Genomic DNA, 23,495 nt, shown 5'->3' with positions numbered 1-23,495 from the left:
AGAAGGGGTTACCAGAGATCAATTAGGATCAGCTGAGAGGGAGTTACCTGAGATCAATTAGGATCAGCGGGTGCCAACAAAGGGGTGCCCGAGACCTTTTTAAACCCTCCCCTGTTGGGAGAAAAGGGGGAGCGAGAGAGGAGGAGTCAAGCTGCCAGTAGGCTAGAAGCAGCAAGACAGAAAGCCTCACCAGGAGGGGAGGCTGCATTCCCTCCCATAAGGGAGAAGAACAAGCCCAAAAGACTGGCTGAGAGAAGGAACGGACTGCCCCTGTGCAGCCAAGAAGGACTGTTTTACCCAAGCCCGTCTCACCCAGGCTAAAAACAGCTGAGGCTGGTGAGACTGAGAAGGTGCCTTGCCACACTAAGTGGAAATTTATTCCTCAGTGAAGAGGGAGCAGCATAATCAAATGCTCTTTCAGCATTTCCACTCACCCACACACCCTTATAGCAACATTGCAGGACTACAGCGGTGACACATGTCAAACTCCAGGAGGCCGGGAGAAATGCAGTAACAGTTTCAGGATGCTGTGGGAGTCATTACTATCAGCTGCTATTGTTTTTCTATGAAAACTATAGTTCATGAGCCAGTACAAAACCATTTGCCATGTGGCATAAATCAGGAAAGTAGCATGCCACCACTGCAATAATGTATGGACACTGGCAGACGACAGACGCTGAGGTCAAAAAAATAAAGAGGGGCTAGTCCATGACAGTTCTTTGAAAAGGTTTCATAGTGTTTTTTATGAATCAAATAATGAATCAAATGAATCAAAAAATGTTACACTTAACCAATGTAACAACTTTAGAACAAGGGTAATTGAAATTATAGAAGCAACATGACAGACCCAGATGCAATGATGGAATTGTATACCTTATGGTCTTTACACTCACAGTGTCTGCGGTTGCTGCCTCTGGTATTCTCCCTGGCATGACCCACAGAAAGAGTAGTGGCCCCAAACCCTACATTTTACAACAGTGAGTGACACTGCAAGATTTGGTGATAACTGTAGCACAGTTTACATTGACCCTAGGCTATTAAATCCCACTGTCCGAGGTACTGTACCCAGTCAGTTACTGGGTATCCCAAACTAGGAAGGGATACAGCTGATATTGCTTTGATCATCTAGCTCATTCACACTCCACAGTTCCTTTAAAAACTGCGATCATGGAGCAACCTCGAAATAATTCTAGCTATAATTTTTGATTGTTTTGCTAAGCCAGGAATAAAGATGGTAACCCAATGTGCTGACAAATAATCCATGATTTTCAACCAATGCCAATGAACCTGTACAACTAAAGAAATGTGCACCTCCTAATATCAAGTGCTGTCAAATAGGAATTTGAACTGTATACGCTTTGCACCTGCAGGCCTATCCATCTATTTAGGGCTTTGAAATGGCTGTACTTTTGTGCTTTACCTGCAACATAGTGAGGGCTTAGAGCAGTTTGTTTTCACTAAGTTGCTTCCTATACTGTTCTTTTCCCCTAATAACTTGCAAATGAGTCACTTATCTTCTTTGGAAAAACAAATCATTCTGGGCAGGGAAAGCAACATGCATTCAAGACAAAGTTCTCTCTTTGACCCACTTTCAGAGTTCTTCATTCTGGACTTTCATATTTAATAGCCCAGTTAAAACACACACATGCATGCATGCAAACCTATCTAATTACATGTGGACGGTAGCTTTTTCTCCTGTTTTGATAGCCTAACTAAACATCTCCATGATGGCAAAGTTTCAACATATATTTTATCGGGTTTTTATGTATTAAAAAAAAGGGGGGATTCTTTGCTGCTGTTTAGATTCCTCCGTTTATATCTTTTGCTATCATTTCTACTAACTGGATCTGAGGTGTGTAATTTTTGAAGCTATGGTATTAAAACATTAGTAAATAAGCATTTTTGCAATGAATAAAAAATGACTAGAAATACATATTCAATTTTAAAAAGCAAGGTACAGGTAAAAACATATGGATAATCTTGTATCATGAAGAGGGGTTTTTCTGGCCCTCCTTATTAATTCAAAATGCCCATTGATGTAGTGGGAGTTTTTCCTGAGCAAAAAATGCATGATCAGATCGTCAGCCAGGCTGGATTAAATTTTCAGAGTGGTACTTGCATAGTTAGGATGGATGTGCAACATCGTGCTAACATGAATGGGAGTTGCAGGCACAGTTCCCCAGGCATGTTGCAAAAAATGTTCTCCTATAAGTGCTCCAACACTTTTTTTAACTTAAGAAGGGTACTGGCTGTCCTACAGAGCGGGAGCATCACTCTTGGTTGAGGTTGCAGAGTGAGTGCTCCTCTCTACAGGAAGAACAGCAAATGGTCAGCTCCCCACCTTCATTTACACTTTGATCAATAAAGTTGTTGGCATGGAAAACTGTCATGCACGGTAGGAAAAGAAAAGGCTTCCCTCGAATGAAAAAGGCATAGGGCAAAATGCTCCTATATTTAACGTGGATAGGAGATACATTCTAGCATGGCACTCTTACATTCTCACATTAAATGATAGTCATGGTGCTAACAGTATTTTTAAGGTTGCAAAGCAACTTCCATTGCATCAGATACCCTGACTGACATTAAGTAATCCCACATGATTACTTGAGAAGTAAGGTATTAGTCAGCATCAGTAAATATATCTGAATCTGGCCCATTGCAAAACCTCCTTTTCACTCACTCATAACTGTCTGAAAATGACTCCATTTGGATGACACTTCACTTGTCTAGTTTCAGCCCAAAGATCAATCATTCTGGAAAGTCTGCTAAAATTCTGCTTTCCATTTGGCATTTCCAGAGGATGTTTTTCACCAGTTATAATGTTTTCCATATTTTTTGAGGGAGGAGTTGTTTGTTTTGCATTCAGGGAAATAAACAGGTGCTTGTTTTGAAGCCTTTAAAACATGCCCTCATTGTGAGCGTACTTGGCAAGTTTGAAGGAACTTAGTTCAGACACTTGTGCTTCTAATGCTTTAACAAGAAGATCCCAGAAAATGTTTCCCCCCACAATGTAATAAATTCCTCATGGGGCTCCGTGCCTGCAGATAGGAGTGGTGTGGGACTAGATAATCTACTCATTTGTTTTCCTGTTTAAATAAAATGCCGACTCAGAACCATAACTAGGGAGGTAACACCACAATTATACAGTAAGTGCACTTGTTGGGTATCTCTTTATACTATGTTCCTGAAAAATACGCTAAATATATTGATAATATACTATAGTCTGTGTGTATATGTGCATGTGCCCAGTGTCTCCCTGAAGGGGAACCAGGTTTCTTCTCTTATGAATTTTTAATTTTTTTAATATATAAGACTCCTGACCCCTGCTGCAATCGTATGCATTCCAAAGACAAGCAATTTGCTCCTTAGTATTTTTACAAGCCCTGCGGATAAGTGATCTCTGGTAGAGATAATTAAGCAGTCTAGCAACAGTGCAAATCTATCAGAAACAGGGAAATAATCTCAAGCTTTCCTTTGCTGTGCTAATGGAATTTTAACAAGGGCTTCTCATGGCCTCCTACTCATCTCTTCCAGCACATCACTGGCCATCTTAGAAAACTACCTGGGTCTTGATTCAAAGCTCACTAGAATCAAAGGAAGTATTTTCATTGACTTCAATGGGCACTGAATCAGATTCATACTATCCCTATGCATAGTATCCCACTTATGGCTAGAACGTGGTAGATTTGTGTCTGTGCAAGCAGAGCCAAAGGGACCTCCCTCCAGTACCCAATGCTTGGCTGAGCGCAATCACATCTGAGTGCAAGGACCACATGAGGGTAGTGGTACTAGCAACCCCAAAGGGACAGGAAGAAAGTGGGGCTGTAGCTGAAGCCTGTGGGCATTAGCCAGCATGATGTGCCTTCTTAAAAAGTGACTTTGAAGTGCATGCCAAATGCCTCCTAGAATCCCTACTGGATTGATGCAGAGCTCCATACTGACCCCAGCACTGGGCTGCTTCTACAGGAAGCGGCAGGATGTGCGGGCTGCCCACCGCTACCTTAACACAAGAGAGCTGGTAGTGATTTGACAACTGAAATGGGGAGAGGAAGCAAAGGAGAAATGGAGAAGATGGTGGGTTTAGAATAGGACCTGGGTTAGGGAGGTTGAAGCGAGTGGAAGGAGGGTGCCGGTTAGGTTGAAAAGGTTTGGAAGTTCTGGAAAGCCATCTGGACTATAGATACTTGATTACTTAAAGCAATCTCCAAACTTTTGGGGTGGGGTTTATTCAGCACTAGGGCCCTACCAAATTCAGGGCCATGAAAAACGCATCATGGACCATGAATTCTGGTCTCCCCCCCCGTGAACTCTGATCTTTTGTGTGCTTTTACCCTATACTACACAGATTTCACAGGGGAGACCAGCATTTCTCAAAATGGAGGTACTGACACAAAAGGGAGTTGCAGAGGATGGCTGGAGAGTGGCAGCTGCTGACTGAGGGCCCAGCTCTGTAGGCTGCAGCCCAGAAGTCAGGGTGGCAATACCATACCATGCCATCCTTACCTCTGCGCTGCTGCTGGTGGCAGTATCTCTGTCTTCAGAGCTGGGCTCCCAGCCAGCAGCCACTGCTGTCCAGCTGCCCAGTTCTGAAGGCAGCACTGCCACCTGCAGCAGCGCAGAAGTAAGGGCAGCAGTACCGCAACCCCCTCCCCCCGCCACAATAATCTTTCGACCCCTCCACTTCTCCTTTTTGGGTCAGGACCCCTACAATTACACCACTGTGAAATTTCAGATTTAAATAGCTGAAATCATGAAATTTACCATTTTAAAAATCCTATAACCATGAAATTGACCAAAATGGACCGTGAATTTGGTAGGGCATCACTAATACAAATCTCTGATTCTAAGAGTTTTTATAACGGAAAGAGTCACAATTTTAAAGCAGCATTCTATAACACTGCAGCGTGAGCATTTATTATAACTCAATCACTTGGAAAAGATAAAATGTCATTTCATTTCTGATGTGATTTTTGAAAAAATTCTGATACTCAAAATTAGCAATGAAAAGCCTCATGCTGGCTGCCCAGTCGGCTGCCCACTACATCATTGCCTGCAAAACCCTAGTTCCGAGCTGAAATTATAGAGCAGTTCTTTTAATCTAGTCTCAGTTTTTCCTCTCTTCTAGTCCTTTCCACTGTATCATTGTATTTCCATTGATCCTTCATGCACAAAAAGCGCAAAATTCTGCTCTTTCACCTGAGTTAATCCAGAGGATCACCATTAAAGTCAATGGAGTTACTCCAGATTTACACCAGTGTAACTGCCAGCAAAATTTGGCCAATTGATTCCAGAAAAGATTTGCTTAGTAGAAAGGTCATACAGTACCTCTTTACAGACTTTTATTTTAATCTTGCTTGAGTATGGGTGAGAGAGAGAATTTTGATTCCTAAGCACCTCACTCATACGCCTATCTTGCAATGATTGAAGTCAGATAGATGACAGCAGAAGACTCTGCTCTCCACACGGAGTAAAAAATTACTGAGCGTTTAGTGGGATTTTAAAAGGGTGCGGATGGATGCTTGAATAAAAATATAGAAAAAGTTCCTGTGTATGAACGAACAACCACATCACTGGCACATGACAACACTGATCTAACACAAACAGAGGGTTAAATTACGCCTCGTCCTGGATGGGAGCAACAGATACTGGAGAACGCAGAGGGAACCCTTTTCCTTATCCCTTCCCTCTCTTGTCCTGGGCACCTATGCAGGAGAGAGTCACCATTTGGCTTCCAGTGCACAAGGGAGGAAAAGGACCAGCACTGTATCCTATGCTCACTGACCCCTGCAAAAGGAGTGCTTTGGGGCAGGGTGTAAGCCGGGCCAGGGACATATCCCCACATGTGGCAGGATGATTTTTTAAAAGTGTGCAAAGGCCACTTCTTACTTTGCTCTGCCTCCAGCTCCCAGAAAGAGCTGCACCTAATACAAGCTTAATACCTTCCAGCACTGCTTCCTTAGCTAACGCACCTCTGTCCCCTCCAAAGCATGGCACAGTCTCACTGGAAGCAAAATTTGGCCCTGAAAATGTATACTGATGACATTACATTTATATACAGTTCTCATATTCTTCTATAAAACCCCTGGCATTATCATTAAACACTGTTATGCTGTGCTCAGTAATTCTTAATTCAGTTTTTTAGCTAAGACATAAGACCAAGGTCCTGACCACTCACCGTCATTAAACATCTTATGGGACTTTATGCATGTGCTTACCCTCATCTCCTGGCCAAATTCCAATTGGAGTAATTACATTCTTCCTAGCATAGTGTCGCTTTGTTCTGTAAAAAAACTGCCATATCCCAACTTGAAGCAGCTGCATTGCCATGTCAGGTGAAGCAATCCTTGGGCATATTCTGAAAAGCATTCGCTTTTAGACTCTTGTGGATGAAAGGTGCCATATAATTGTAAGACCAAAAATAACAACAACAGATATAACTTACAAGGTTGGGAATTGCAATCACTTGTGTGAATTTGCTGTACAACACCAACAGATCTGATGCACATCTACTGTTATGGTGAGTGGGATATAGGCACAGATTCTGTATAAACTGGAGAAACTCCACTGCATGTTGAAGAATTGAACAGAGTGCAGAAAACTATTTGAGGGCTGGAGAAAATACCCTGAGAGACATTGTCAAGGTTCCTTCCCCACTCTGAACTCTAGGGTACAGATGTGGGGACCTGCATGAAAGACCCCCTAAGCTTATTCTTACCAGCTTAGGTTAAAAACTTCCCCAAAGTATAAACTTTGCCTTGTCCTTGAACAGTATGCTGCCACCACCAAGTGTTTAAACAAAGAACAGGGAAAGAGCCCACTTGGAGACGTCTTCCACCAAAATATCCCCCCAAACCCTACATCCCCTTTCCTGGGGAAGGCTTGATAATAATCCTCACCAATTGGTACAGGTGAACACAGACCCAAACCCTTGGATCTTAAGAACAATGAAAAATCAATCAGGTTCTTAAAAGAAGAATTTTATTTAAAGAAAAGGTAAAAGAATCACCTCTGTAAAATCAGGATGGTAAATACCTTACAGGGTAAGGAAATTCAAAACATAGAGACTCCCTCTAGGCAAAACCTTAAGTTACAAAAAGACACAAAAACAGGAATATACATTCCATCCAGCACAGCTTATTTGACCAGCCATTAAACAAAAGAAAATCTAAAGCATTTTCAAGCTAGATTACTTACTAACTTTACAGGAGTTGCAAGGCTTACATTCCTGATCCATTCCCGGCAAAAGCATCACACAGACACCCAAACCCTTTGTTCCCCGCCCCCTCCAGATTTGAAAGTATCTTGTCCCCTCATTGATCATTTTGGGTCAGGTGCCAGCGAGGTTACCTTAGCTTCTTAACCCTTTACAGGTGAAAGGATTTTGCCTCTGGTCAGGAGGGATTTTATAGCACTGTATACAGAAAGGTGGTTACCCTTCCCTTTATATTTATGTCAGACATAAACAGCTCAATCAAAGAGAAGATTTAGAGGAGACTTGTTTACACTGTCTAAGCACCTTCATGTGGAGAAAACACCAGCTACTAAAAGGCTCTTAAATCTAATGGAGAAAGGCACAATGAGAACCAATGCGTGGAAGTTAAAACCAGACACATTTAATTAGAAATGAGGCACAAATTCTTTACAGTGAGGGTTATTAACCATTGGCACAAACTACCAAGAAAGTGGTAGATTTTCCATCACTTGATGTCTTCAAATCATGCCTGGATGCCTTTTGGGAAGATACACTTTAGTTATCGGACTCAATGCAAACGGGGTAACTAGGTGATACTCTATGGCTTGTGATACACAGGAGGTCAGACTAGATGATCTAATGGTCCTGTCTAGGCTTAAAATGTCTGAATCGATGGAGACTCTGGTCCATATAAGGTAAATAAGACATTCCAATCCTGCTTATACTAGAAGGAGGGCACTAACAGTTATGGGTATATAAATAGTAACTCTCAGTAACAGCACTTGTATTTCTGGGGACAACGGGTATGTCTGCACTGCAAAAACAGACCTGTGACAGCGAGTATCAGAGCCTTGGTCAACAGACTCGGGTTCACACTACGAGACTAAAAATAGCACCGTAGACATTAGGGCTTGGCTGGAGCCTGGGCTCCGAGACCAGGTTTCAGAGCACCAGCTCCACCCCAAACATCTACACTACTACTTTTAGCTTCATAGTCTGCACCCCATGAGCCTGTCAGTTTACCCAGGCTCTGAGATTCACTGCCACAGGGCTGGATTTATTTTGCAGTGTAGATGTACACTCAGAAGTTTCAGATATGTTGTAAATGGACATAATACATTTCCTTTGGAATACCTGAGGCAGGCTGTTTTTTGGCACAGTCTTTACTTTCCAAGATTTTGTTGGTGCCTGGCTGCTTGATCATAATCCTCCACCAAAAAGGAAAAGTAAACTAACTGCCATTTGCTTGGACACAGAAGAGTGTCTGGTTTTGTGCAGCAGCAATAAAACCTAACTATTGCTAATAGCATCCTCCAAAGCTGTCAGGAACAGTATTATATATGTATTTTTAACCTTTATGCAGACAGCAGGATCAATATGAGCTAAATTTGCATTTCATAGCTGGAAACAAAACCACTTCATACCAATATAATAATAATAAAAAAAAATCAAAAGAACAATGAGACACTCTGGCACATGTGCATGTTTTCTAAAACTGTGCATAATGAGGATTTCAGAGATGCACAACTCAACCTCCCACCTCAGAGTTTTATTAGCCATTATCCTGCGTGAATCTGGAGCGACCGCACAGACTGCAGTAAAAAGCACTCATTTTTCACAACGTTTCTTCACAAAACTGACAAATTTATTACTGTAGTAAAAAAAGGACACATTCTTTGAAATCCTCAGGGTGTCTTGGTTATAATGCTGCCAAATATGTTTCTCTTTTCATTAGCATTCAGGTCTCCACAGGGCCCACGCCAGCCTCATCTGCTTTTTCACTGTGCGTTTTGCAGATCATGTTATAGCAGCACCCATTCTCATTTTGTTCCAAACAGCTGACCAACTAGACATTCTGCGATGCTTTTTGCCAAAATGCAGTGAGGATTCTGGGGATGCACAATTCAGCCTCCCTCCTCAAATATTTAGTGTTGGGATGATGCTGAATAATTACGAATTACTGTGGTTGGCACGAGTGTGGTAAAGCTTGGTGAGTTTGAATTTGCTGGAGGATTCTGGGAACAGGGTTCTCTTAGCATCAGATAAGCCATATGGACACTTACTGAGAGAGGTGACATTGGTAGGGTGACCAGACAGCAAGTGTGAAAAATCAGGACGGGGGTGGGGAGTATTAGGAGCCTATATAAGAAAAAGACCCCAAAATCGGGACTGTCCCTATAAAATTGGGACATCTGGTCACCCTAGACATTGCACTTGGATGTTGACACAACTATGCACTTTCGATGTTTAACCAAGGGCTCTGTGTGTACCTGTGATTATGTGGAAGAACTATGGTCATGGTCAGCCGTGTTCACCAAACAAATTACGCAGAAAACACTGGATGGTGAACCTGAAACTGACTGACCTGGGTCAACTGACCCTATAAAACCATACAACCACAAGAGCTGACCTAAGAAGCAATTGATTGATGAGAGAATGATTGATGAGAGAGTAAATGTCAACTGGCCTTCAGTCAGTCCATGTTGTCCCTTCCAAAATATTAATTAGAAAAAAAAAAGGTTATGTAACGGCAACGTAGCATATTTCAAAGACATGTGACTCCTTCGAGAAAAGGGTATAAGTATTGGGAAATATCATATGCTCAGCTCTCACCCCAATTAACATCTGAAGAGGCCTGTGATGCTGTAAGATGAAAGACCCAGGATAGCCAACACCCTGCTACGAGGGACTTTCGGGGACTTTAGAGCCAGAGGGTGTCAAGGTTCCTTCCCCACTCTCAAACTCTAGGGTACAGATGTGGGGACCTGCATGAAAACCCCCCTAAGCTTATTTTTACCAGCTTAGGTTAAAACTTCCCCAAGGTACAAACTATTTTACCTTTTGCCCTTGGACTTTATTGCTGCCACCACCAAGCATCTAACAAATATATAACAGGGAAAGAGCCCGCTTGGAAATGTCTTTCCCCCCAAAATCCTCCCCAAACCCTACACCCCCTTTCCTGGGGAAGGCTTGATAAAAATCCTCACCAATTTGCATAGGTGAACACAGACCCAAACCCTTGGATCTTAAGAACAATGAAAAATCAATCAGGTTCTTAAAAGAAGAATTTTAATTGAAGAAAAAGTAAAAGAATCACTTCTGTAAAATCAGGTTGGTAAATACCTTACAGGGTAATCAGATTCAAAACATAGAGACTCCCTCTAGGCAAAACCTTAAGTTACAAAAAGACACAAAAACAGGAATATCCATTCCATTCAGCACAGCTTATTTTATCAGCCATTTAAACAAACAGAATCTAACACATATCTAGCTAGATTACTTACTAAGTTCTAAGACTCCATTCCTTTTCGGTTCCCGGCAAAAGCGTCACACAGACAGAGAGAACCTTTGTTTCTCCCCCACTCCAGCTTTGAAAGTATCTTGTCTCCTCATTGGTCATTTTGGTCAGGTGCCAGCGAGGTTATCCTAGCTTCTTAACCCTTTACAGGTGAAAGGGTTTTTCCTCTGGCCAGGAGGGATTTTAAAGGTGTTTACCCTTCCCTTTACATTTATGACAGAGGGTTTCAGGGTAGCCAATACCCTGCTCCAGGAGATACTTAACAGACTAAGTGCTTGAGAGGCAAAGAGACAGAGGCCTTCATCTACCCACTTTGTTTGCCAATCAGGATACTGGGTAGGGCCTACATAGTTACAGAGGGATTATACTTGGGGAATTGAGGCTTATTAGGAAGTAGCATTGTATAATCTTTTTCTGCCAGTCTGTGATTCTTTCCAATAAATAGCTTTGCACTGAAGACAAACTGAGTCCAGGTTTTTATTGGCACTAATACTGCAACCTCTGCCCAGCTGTGGGCCAATAAAGGGCCCAGCCCTTTATTTAGTTATCTGCAAATATCCTGCCTCAATCTGGCATTATCTCCTGCAACTCCATGAAAGTCTGGTTTTTTGAAAGGCTACCACCCATCCCTCACTAGGTACTATAAGACTAAACACTTCCCTCAGCTTGTAAAACTAGACACATTTGTTCATTGTTTGAATTCCAAAAGGATCAAACAAATGTAGGATAAACACAGGAATCCTTGTCTTCTTCAGTAGGTTTTGCATATCTTCTACAACTGAAAAATGTAAATACAGTGATAATGCAAAGCAATCTACACTGCTTCTTTCATAGGCAATGGCAGAGCAATACTCTTTACTTGGCCATTTATGGTGCCATACAAGTAACCCCTCTTTATGATGAGATGGCTCCTGAATGTTCAGATCGCCTTCATTTGCCACAGCTTTTTAGAGCAACGGAATTACAGAGTCACACTGAGTAAGTTTGCAGCACATAAACCTTGCATAGTTGATTGCACACATTTTTCCTTAACATTCCTTCAGGTTGTGTGTGAGAGTGGAATATTTCAATGCACTATGCACTAATTATGCTATTCACTATGCATTACGCTAAAGCACTATGCAAAGAGCTGTCTGTAAAGAACACTGGGGGGCCAGATCCTATGAATCAGCATAGCTCCATCAACTTGAAGTATGTACTGACAGGGAACTACAAATGGAGCTCTTGCTGGCAGGACTGGAGTATTCATGCGATGTTGGGACCCTGGAAGCGTAGGGTCCTATATGCCCACATAATTTAAATTGACCTAAGGCACCACTGGCCACTGAGAAGTACTTCTTAAAATCTTTAACTCTATACATATATAGACAGGGCCAGATCCTAAACTGGTGAAAATAAGAACAGTGAGATGGAATTATACCACTTTACACCAGATGACGATCTGGCCCACAGCGAGCAACAGTATCTTTCTTGGAACAGAGACTGTTGGTTAGATCCTCAGCTAATGTGAACTGCATAGCTCCATTAACTTCAGTGCAGCTGTGCCAATTTACAGCAACCGAGGCTCTGACTCTATATAGTTGCAGGAAGGAATATTTATCTGGATTTCTGATTCATGGAGTGGGAGAAGGACATGAGGAATGTGGAATCTCAGAAATACATCAGGCAGGGGACTGAAACTGCCTGAGGGGTTCCCAGGCAGACAAGAGGCAACTAGACAGTCTGGTAGTACCCTGAGGTACTGGGTCAAATCATGTGTCTGCTCAGGAGAAGTCTCTTCTTCCCTCTCTGTTTCAGCCCCTAATAACAATGTGGGATCGGACAAGCATGGATCTCTTGCTTCTCCAGAGAATAATCAACTCTTCACTCTTTGCTTCAAGAACCCAGACCCCACGGTCTCCTATATCTTCTCCCACTCCTCCATGAGCTCACAGAATGACTTGGGCAGAGGATTGGATTTGCCCTTGTATGATCTCTGTATTGCCCAGCATACCCTGATTTGCAGATCCTCTTCATAGAAAGGAGTCTCCTTCTACCCCAGGTTTCCTATCTACTTTCAAAGGTCCCTTATAACAACAGCAGCAGCAGCATGAAGAGCAGCATTAACAATATTCACAGATTGCTCCCTTTTTGTGTTTATCATCCCAACCTAATCCTGATGGTTTCTTTTATGGAGATTTAACCCTTCAGAAGGAGAGAGACTCTGAAGTTACTGAGCCCACTTAAAGTTCAGATGTCCTCCTATTTCTATTTTCACTTCAAGTGTTGGGTAAGTGTTTATTCCCAATCTAAGTGTTCTTACTGCAACTTTGTAGTTGTATTCCAAGATTTATGGGTTTGCCATTAGCTCCTTGCAGCTTCATGCTTTTCCCCTGTACACAATTAGGGTCACCCTAGAGGTCAGCACCACCACACTGAACATTTCTTTTAAACGCGCTTGTTAATAAAGCTTCTTTTCAGACTTACTGTTTTAGTGTGGAAATTTAACTAGTTCTCCAGGCTCTACATGAGCCTCCATTTGACCCGAGGGAAACAGTTCCTTTGAAATGACTAATTCAAAAGGTCCTTTTTTGTTTCCTGTTTGCCATTATTTCTGACCACTGAATTTCAGAGCTTGCTGCTTTATCCCCTAAGCCTTCATACATAGGTGCTGGAACTAGAGGTGCTGCCGCACCCCCTGTCTTGAAGTGGTTCCCATCATATACAGGGTTTACAGCTTTGTTAAATGGTTCTCAGCACCCACATTGTACAAATTGTTCCAGCACCCCTGCTTTCATACCCTGTTTTCCTCAAGGACATGTCTAATTTGTGAACTTCCCTTCCCTTATTCACAATGTCCTTCCAGTTTCCTCCTGAATCAGGGATCTGTATTGCCCTCATTGAGTCCTTCTCCCCAAGAAGTAAACCTTCAGTTTGGAAAGTAAGCCTTGTCTGTTTTCAGAGCAGCCTTTTTTGAGAATATTTCCAAACAATATAGTGTGACTATTAAAAAATCTCTAGGTAGGCATACAACACAGAACGAAGTCTAGATTAATCATCAGCCACAGAAAGAACTCCCAACCTCCACAGGGCTTCCACCAAAGAAAATAAAGAGACAATATCCTCACTCAAGCCACCCCATGTGGAAAAGCTGGTGTGCCTTGCAGGTTAACAAAGGCTCACTGCATCATACTTGAGTCTCTCCCTTGTATTTAGAGTTTTCCTTCCAGCTAGGTACTTCTCCTCTCTCTTAAGTCGTAAGTATTTTTAGGTTAAGCACTATGGCATTCACACTGGGCACATTGACAAGAATCTTGAAGACATCTAGCTTGACACCCAAAAATTCGGCAGGCTCATTTTTCCCTCATGCCTTTCCATGAATAACCTAAGAAAAATACAGTCAAGTTAGAGATTAAACTTGTTCATCAGTAAAAATGCTGCTTACAGGCAAGAAATAATGTCTCTTCATTTAAGGATCTTGCTTTACAAGTTTTAATTAAGGGGTCACCATCAATCTGAAATCTATCATAAATATAAAGTGAAGGGTAACCATCTTTCTGTATACAGTGCTATAAAATCCCTCCTGGCCAGAGGCAAAATCCTTTCATCTGTAAAGGGTTAAGAAGCTAAGGTAACCCCGCTGGCACCTGACCCAAAATGGCCAATGAGGGGACAAGATTCTTTCAAATCTGATGGCGGGGGGAACAAAGGGTTTGGTCTGTCTGTGTGTTGCTTTTGCCAGGAACGGATCAGGAATGCAGCCTCACAACTCCTGTTAAGTTAGTAAGTAATCTAGTTAGATTTCCTTTTGTTTAATGGCTGGTAAAATAAGCTGTGCTGGATGGAATGTATATTCCTGTTTTTGTGTCTTTTTGTAACTTAAGGTTTTGCCTAGAGGGAGTCTCTATGTTTTGAATTTCCTTACCCTGTAAGGTATTTACCATCCTGATTTTACAGAAGTGATTCCTTTACTTTTTCTTTAATTAAAATTCTTCTTTTAAGAACCTGATTGCTTTTTCATTGTTTTTAAGATCCAAGGGTTTGTGTCTGTGTTCACCTGTACAAATTGGTGAGGATTCTTCTCAAGCCCTCCCCAGGAAAGGGGGTGTAGTACTTGGGGGGATATTTTGGTGGAAGACGTCTCCAAGTGGGCTCTTTCCCTGTTCTTTGTTTAAACACTTGGTGGTGGCAGCATACTGTTCAAGGACAGGGCAAAGTTTGTACCTTGGGGAAGTTTTTAACCTAAGCTGGTAAGAATAAGCTTAGGGGGTCTTTCATGCAGGTCCCCACATCTGTACCCTAGAGTTCAGAGTGGGGAAGGAACCTTGACACTAACCAATTAACAGAAAGAGTTACATGTAATTTCAAGTACTGCACTTGACCCAGATTCCCCCTGCTGATTTTGAAGGTTTAACAGATGCACTATCCTGTATTTTTAAAAATATTTTTCTCTCTATTCTTATGTGAAAAACCCAAACCACCAGCAAGGGATGCTGACTAGCTAGCTGATTAAACATGAAAAAGAGTGAAAGTGATAATACACAAAGTGCTGTCAAATGCACAAACTGGGGAGAACAACAGAAAATATTGAACTGAAATATCAAACTGCAGGTTGAGTTTGCTGTGCTGGCAGCTAGAAAAATAGTTTTTGACTTGGGAAGTGAGTGCCCGCAGGGTCCCATTCTGCCCTCAGTTACCTCACTGATGCCAGCAGGCTGGCACAAATGAAGCTGAAGGCAAAACTTGGCCATTCCTATGGGAATAATTGAGAAAGAGTAAATATGGAATAGGGTCACTTTTCAGAGTAGAATTACTTTAACTAAAACAACTGCAAAACAATTTTTTTCCAGACTGAGAGAATCCACTCCAACCCTACCACCCGCAAGATGAGAAATATCCAAGTCACTGCTTCCTGTTTCCCTTCACTTCACAGAAGCTAATATCTTCCCCTGTAACTTAGTTCAGTTGAAGAATAAAGGATTGTTGAGCATGTGAAGTCCTGGAGTGGAAACTCTCTCATTTACAGGAGGGGATGGGGCAGTTCCCTTACATCTCTCAACATCTCACTTGCTTCTGACCTTTGGCAGCAAGTTTTCTTGGGCATTGGTGAAGACAAGGCTGTCTGCCAGCCCCATTCAGCCTTGAGCCTCATCTCTTCAGGGTATAAGTGGGCAGCCCATTCCACTCACCCTCTGGCCTCCACTATATTCAGAGTGCCAACTGAGCAGCCTGCTTGTTCTAGCACAAGAGGGCCAGCATCTCCACGACTGATAACTAGAGCTCTGCCTCATGACAGCTGTTGCGCAGGCTGAGAATGGACTCCTCCAATGTGCAGCTTGGATGAGAGAGTGGACATCAAGTGGGGTCCTGCCATGTTTCTTGAAAGTCTGGTGGAGAGACGCTGCTGGTGAGTTGTGGTAATTGAAGGGAGAGACTGGCCTCCACTGATGAGCCAGTATGGAGGAAAGAAAAGAGGGAGAAAGTCAGAACGAATAGATTCATGAAGCCATGGTGCCCATTGCTTAAAAATCCCAGGATCAAGGGCCCAGTCCTGCTCCCAGGGAACTCAGTAGGAGCCTAGGTAGAATAAGGCCTGATATGATATTTTATGCATCCTTAAGGAAAGTTATTCAATGAGTATAAGATGAAATACGTATGTTCAGTTCCCTTTAACAAACACCTCAGGAGAATGACCCACATTCTTTTTTCAAGTAAACATAAAAAACAAATAAGCCCTCACTCCACACAGCGTTGTTTTCACCTACATGATGGACTTTATTAGTCAAAATTAGCAACTGAGATCAGAACGAAATCCAACTCCATAAAATCTTTATCCGCTTCCCTGCACTGTTGGGAGTATCTCACAGATTTTGCTGCAGACGTTCTATTGTGTAATTTATAGCCCAAACCCGTTAACCCATTTGAGGAGGTGGCAGCTCATTAAGAAGTGTGAGACCAGATCCCTTCCAACTTTTCACAATGCCGCACGCATCTGGTTAACAAGCAGCTTTGAACAGCATCTCACACGCCTGGGGAGAGCAAGGCAAGAAATGTGCAGAAGCAACACTTTGAAAAGCTCCCCTCATCTTACAGCAGCAAGTCGATGTATTCTGCATGAAAGATCATGGTCATATAATATTGCTGCAACAGAACCAAGAAGGGAGACGCAGAAACCTATTGGGTTATCTGTCAGCAGAGCAATTAGAGTGTATTTCAGAGGGTGAAAAGGCACTGAAATCCAACCTGGGATTTACCATAGGGGAAAATGACTAGTTAATGACAGCTGTATACTCGGAGCCCTCCTTCCTTACACTGTTAGTTCACTACAAGATTTGAGACTCATTTCCAGTGTGAACCATGCTTTAAAAAATAAATAGACCCTGCATCTTCACAGTATCTTTCATCCGGAGGGGTTCCAAAACTCCTTAGACATTATACGCATAGGTGTGTGAATGCACATGCATGAGTGCATGGGGGGATGGGTACATATGTGTTTATAGGGATAGAATACATGTTGTGAAGTTTTATAAAACAGCAGTTCTCAACCATTTTCACACTGGGATCCTCTCCAATTGTTTCCTCCCACCTAACTGAAATCTAGCCAATCCCCCACCCCTCCCCATTCAGCAATATGAGTCACAACTACCAGATGCCTGATTGCAGCCCCCTCCCGCCCTGAGAACCCCTAAAAGATTTTATTGGCAGCCAATTATGATTTATGATCACTCCATTATTCACAAGGAGTGCAGCCATTTGCAAGCCATTAGGCAGGGCAACCCAAACAAGTGCCAAGAAAACCTTTAGGCACCACTGTATATTATCTACATGCCAGCTACGTTACAGAACTATCTGAGAAATATTTGAAGAGTTTAGCCTTTTTTATTGGGACTATTTTGTGTATCATTCCACTTACCTTACTTACAATGTGTCCAACTGTACAGAACTTTGAAGGAGAGGGGAAAATATAAAAAAATATTTTAAACCCCTCTAAAAGTGAACTGAAATAGTTTTCTAAATATAAATATATCCCAGCTTTAAAATCCAATATCTTAGAATCTTCTAGGCACAAATGCTGTGTGGACCATTATAAAGCTGAAAATCTCCCCTTTCTGATTATGTACATATTCTATTTCTAGGTGTCCAGGGTACACCTTAAATCAGTCAGTGTTACAGAACTCATTATTGCCCATCCTGGGCTTCAGGGCAGCATAATTTTGTGGCGGGGGAGAGGGACATACCATATTTGGGGGACAAAAGGAAACATTTTGCAGACAGATTGATTTTTTTAAAAAGCAGTGACAGGTGAGAGTATTTGATCTTACTTGGAGAATTGGCAAGTTTGAGATTAAATCCCAGAGTAGATAGATTAAGTGGGCAGAATGCAGGTTAGGCATTTAAAGGTGCATGATAAATCCACTTTATTACGTGGCGCCACAATTTATCACATGGATATCATCACCACATATTGGGCACAGCTATATCTATAACTACAGATAGAGTAGGTGGGTCATTTCACCTGGCACTGAAATGCATTCAATTCTTGGGCAAAACAATGCTGCTTTTTAACATCACTAGCTATGCACTACACATCAGTTTAGACCAGGAAGTGAAGAAGAATATTACATGCAACTGAAATTTCTTGGTGGGGACTGAGTAGCAGCATGGAATCTGGCTAGTTTGCAATGGGCAACACCATTACTCATATTAAAAAAAAAGAGAGAGCACCAGGGGACCTTGTCATTACAAATGCTGCTGGTTGATATTCAGAATTCCCTTCTGACAGGAAATTTTGAGATTTCAAAATCTGGTTTTATCCCAAAATTGGGATGAAAAGTTGTAATCTCGGAATTTTTCACAAAACAAAATATTCAAAAATTAATTTGTTCGAAATTTCAACTAGTATATTATTAGAAAAGTCAAAACAATAACGTCCTTTTCAAATCAAAACATTCTGGCCTAAATGTATTGATTTGACAAAGATGTTATTGTTTTGACTTTTTTATGTTAACATAATATATTTCTAATATATTATAAAAGAGTTGAAATGATAATTAAAAGGAAACATTTTGATCATTTCTTGCAAAAATGTTGATGAAATCAACACATTCCCATTAAACGTTTCAATTTAATCAAATCAATTTTTTCTGACAGAAAACTGTCCAATCAGAAAATTTTCAACCAGCTCTAATTATAAACTGGCAAGACCTTCATTGTAGGTGTAATCTGAAAGGTGGGATTTACAGTGGCACAGTTCTGGGGCACTGGTTCATTGTTGACACAGTGGGAAGAATGTCAGAAATTTAGGAAGATTATTGCAAAGGCACAAAGTTGATGGAAGTCAGTGGAATTTGGACACCTAGTTCCCATTTGTGCCTTTAAAAATCTCCCCCTCAATCACCAACACCACTTCCTGAGTGTTCTTTGATAGGGTGATGGGATGGGGAGGGCTTTCTACCCAAAGACCAGGCCTGAGTCTCCTTAAATTTACGAAATCTGATAACATGTCAGCCCAAGATGGCTGCCAAGCAAATAAAGCCTTGTCACCCCACCATGCCCACTTGTGGACCTCTCATTCCTAGTCGTTATGTCAATATTAAGCACTAAATTTTGAGAAAGACAAATCCATATCAATTTCAAACACTTTGCTCCTACGGACAGAAATGCTGTAGAGGAAATTGCCATCGCTGAAAAAGGAGCAGCCTAGTTGAAATTAAATTTAAAAAGGGTAGAGTAAAATGTATTGATCCCAACCTTTCCAGAATGTAAAACATTAACCATAGGACCTTTCCTTTACATAAGACAGAGCTGTTAGGTCAAGTGAAAACAAGAAAAAGCTCACTGCAAACACAGGGAAATCTGCTGAGATTTAAAACAGTCTTTGCTTCATCTACTTTTCATTAAAAAAGCCCCCTCTTATTTTGATTAATTTTAAAAGGAGCTAATTTAAATATGTTAATAGAAGAAAAGGACATTGTTTTCTCTTCATGAGTGAATTAATATGAGGGGAGCAGTATATTGCTAACAAGTTCTAAGCAGACTAGCTGAAATGAGACAACATAAACTGGATGTATAGGTTACATGCAATTTTTTCCAATAATATCACTCCCCAACTTTGGCACGCTCTCTCTTATTTTATACGTGCCATGTATGTGGAGGTGAAAACTACCTGGTAAACTGGGGAGCCATATGATATATTGTAAAACCTTTTAATAAATACATTTATCATGCAGCTTTGACTGCCTCACCTGCACTCTGCCTACTGATCCACTTCCTGGGACTTGTTCTAACATTCCCACCTCCATAAGCAACTCCAAACCGCAGTTTTGTTTTGTTTTGTTTTGTTTTGTTTTGGGGGGGGGGGTTAGATGTTTTGAATCAACTGCCACAAACGTGTTTTCTCCTTCTCACTCTAAATGTGGGATTTCCCCACTCACCTGCTTTTAAAAAAAAATTACCCCAACCCGAGACCGAGGGTGGCTTTTATATATGTTGCCCTGCAGAAGTGGAGATGGGAACTTTACGATCATATAAATGGAAGCTGGAACATGTAACACTCACTTCTACCCCTAGAAAGTCTTGAGATGTTGGATTTCGGATTCATGACAATGGGGTTATATTTACAGGATTTTATGGGTCACTATGAAAAGCGGAACTCATCCTAACTAGGGCCATCTCTACACTAAGGGTGCTATGGCGCCGTTGCTATGGTGATCTAACACCTTGATGTAGACACTTCCTACAGCAACAGAAGGGGTTTTGCCATCACTGTAGGAACTCTACCTCCCCGAGCAATGGTAGCTTTGTCAATGGAAGCATTCTTCTGTCAACCTAGCTACATCTACAGCAGGGGTTAGTGCAGCATAGCTAGGGCAGTCAGGGCCCCTAACTTTTAAGCGTAGACCAGGCCTAAGGGGACTGTCTTTATAGGCAGAGTGATATATATTTTAAAACATACGTTTTCAAGAACTCTTTAAACATTCCTAAAATCCTTTTATTGTGGCATATACAGACTACATTAAGATGTGGTGGGAGATAGGGGTTTTTAACACTATTTGAGATGACTCGCATAGTCCACCTGTGGCATTATCACTTGTGAATAATGCAACCATTCCAGACTCATGCCTATGAAATTCTTTACATCGCAGCATCATGTATTTCTTGTATACATCAAATATTTTATCCAGCATAGTGCACATCAAAAGGAGTTGCAGTATGCAAACACTTTACTGCAGGGATCACCCCTGTGTGTAGAGACTAGCACAATCCTGCTTACAGGAGCTACTGCAATACAAATTACAACAATATCAAAATCAACTCAAGACACTGGCTAACAATAGGCTACTTCCTGTTGACCACAAGGTGACTAGGTGGGAGGATGGAAACAATTTCAGACTTAAGGATGAGTTGTTAGTCAGCCAACCAACTGGAGTGCCAGTGGTGGTATGAACTGGTATAGAGTTTATTTCCCTACACCCCCTGAACTCCCCCATCTCCGCCAGTGGTCAACTAATTACATCGCAATGTTGCCAATTTAGTCGTTTTCCAACATTCCCCTCTCCCGCGCTAAATTCAAACACCGTCTCTAATTTCAGTTCCTGGGGAAAACACTGGGAGGGTTGGCCCTCCAAAAAGCCAGGGGTGTAGCAGGATAGATGAAGATGCACATATTTGGTCAAAGGGATGTGTTGTGATCACCAGTGTCCTTGCTTGGCCGCTTTTTGTATGTGACTGGCTCTGGGCAAGGCAACACATAGAAAAACACCCAAACCCTACTGCGGCTTAATTGTAACCTTCTTGAACAAATGCAGAGCACTTGCATAAGAAGAGGTGGTAGGTGCTATCTCATTATCACCAAACTGATAGCTTGCCAACATCAACTTACAGCTTATTGGTTTCTATTTGGCTTGCTAGCGGAGCGGGTGCTCAGGAGAAGATCTACTGGACCCTTTTCTGGATCTTTAGTAGATGGCCTCGCAAGTACTAGGAGGGTCTCAAGGCCCGTCACCAGGTGAGTTGCCCAGAGGGGCCCAACACACACAGGCCCAGAGAAGGGGTAAAAGATGTGCCCCAACCCCCAGGTACATAACAGGAGATGAAGTCAGATATATAAGCTGGGGCAGAGTTGTGCAGAGCCTTGAATGGTAGGACAAGAAATCTAAACTTGACACTTGAGCAAGTGGGCAGCCAATGAGGGAATTAAAGAAGATCAGGCACATCCGTTCATTCAATTTTTACCAAGCCCTTATTGAGCAAAACTCCCATTGATGGGAGGTGATTTCAGTGGGAATTTTTCCTGAATCAGAACTGAGTAAGGACCTCAGGGTTTGGCCCATCTTAATTTTTAATGAAAAGAACCATGAAATCCCAAAACAGAAGAAACTGCTATTGGAAAGAGACACTGAGAACACAGATATTGTAGTCCAAAGTAATTTAAATGGTTTGAATTTTTACATAAATCAATTGTAATTCCAGTTAGAGGCCCTTTAAAATGACTTGTTCCAGTATTCCCAAGGTGTAAAAGCCCCAGCAAATTCTGTCCAAACCTGATTAACTTATCATTATTGGGATACATGTATCCAATAAGCAATCACATCTCCTCTGATTGTCTCTATATTCGTTATTTAAAGACTAATAGATTTTTTTTTAAATAAGAACCTTCCTCTGACTGATAATTTGAAAATAGGTACTTTGTTAGCCAGACTGATTGTATTTCAAAAAGCTACAGTCATATTAATACACGTAAAAGAAAATATCTTTACAATGAAACAAAATGTCATCACTGTGCAGAACATTTCAGAGCTCTTTTTAGATATTCCTTTGGTCGCTTTAGAAACCAAAATGTGGGGCAGCTCCTGCAGTGTAGTCAGGAATCAAAGTTTACCTTCTGAGCTTGTATCTGAACCCCTGGGCTGGCAGAAGCTGACATCATATAGGTGGACAAGCACTTCTTTCACTAACATAGGACCAATAATAAATAAATAAATAAATAATACAGAGAGAATAATTGTATTTGGATCATTAATTAAGGTCCTGACTTTGCCCTCAGAAAGCATGATTGTCTCTGAAGGCAGAATTTAGCTTTTGCTTAAGGGCTATGGGCCTGATCCAAAGGCTATTGAAATCCACTGATGCATGATCAGGCTCTTGATTATGCAAAGTTCTTAGTGCCTTCATCTACCATGAAAGTCAACGGCAGCTGACAGTGCTCAGCACCTTACTAGATCAAGCCCTAAATCTCTATGCAAACCCTATGAAGTTGTGTTTAATAGGAATTTCCCTAGTGGAAATTCCATTAGAAACTTTTAGCTGGTCTATACTGGTTTCTACTGAGGGGCCAGTTGCCCCAAGACCAAGTGATCAATAAATCCATAGTTCTATTCTTCAACCTAGTTACCAACTCTAACTGTTAGGAAACAATTGAAAATTATCAGCAGATTATTGTTATTCCATTATGATTTCAAACTCTGCAGAATCAAGTTTGCATAGATTTGCAGTTTATGAAGCTCAAATTCACATTTGAATTAACCCAGTTTCCCCATACTTGAATTTCATCATGATTCTGAAAGAAAGGATTGGGTTCAGTGGGTCATGCCTATTTGTATATGTTTGCACCAGCTCACTAGTTCACCAGAACAGAAAGTGATCACGGGCCTTGGCTGTGATGCAACAACAGAACTGTGATTTCAGGGAAATTAATTTCTTCTTCTAGGGCTAGGATTACAGTATGTGAAATGAGACATAAGAGCAATAATGAACCAGTGTGGGAATTACAGGAAAAGTGTTAGGTATCTTCCAGGAACACACAGAGGTTATGGTCCAGTTCTGGAGCCAGAAAAGAACTCTGATCTTAGCTAAACGACTTTTCCCTTGTAAAACTAGGCTATAATTATATAATGTGCATTTTATTTTGATCATGTTCCTTTCACAGCTTTGGCCATTTACATCCTTTCACCAGATGGACAGAATTTGGGGGACAGTTTAAAAAAATGTGAGTAGGTTCTTATCCCACATTCCTTCTCTCAGAGA

The 23,495-nt window shown here is 41.5% G+C and overlaps 1 protein-coding gene across 1 annotated transcript in view; it reads right to left on the bottom strand.

Annotated features, from left to right (window-relative positions):
- The window catches only part of F13A1 (coagulation factor XIII A chain), a 164,533-nt gene that overhangs the window by 123,744 nt on the left and 17,294 nt on the right, over nt 1-23,495 (bottom strand). The window lies entirely within an intron of this gene.

The sequence above is a fragment of the Chelonia mydas genome, chromosome 2 (assembly GCF_015237465.2).
Source record: "Chelonia mydas isolate rCheMyd1 chromosome 2, rCheMyd1.pri.v2, whole genome shotgun sequence".
In the NCBI taxonomy this organism is placed as follows: domain Eukaryota; kingdom Metazoa; phylum Chordata; order Testudines; family Cheloniidae; genus Chelonia; species Chelonia mydas.
The sequence above is the reverse complement of the archived record's forward strand: the minus strand, read 5'-3'. Positions and strand labels throughout refer to the sequence as shown.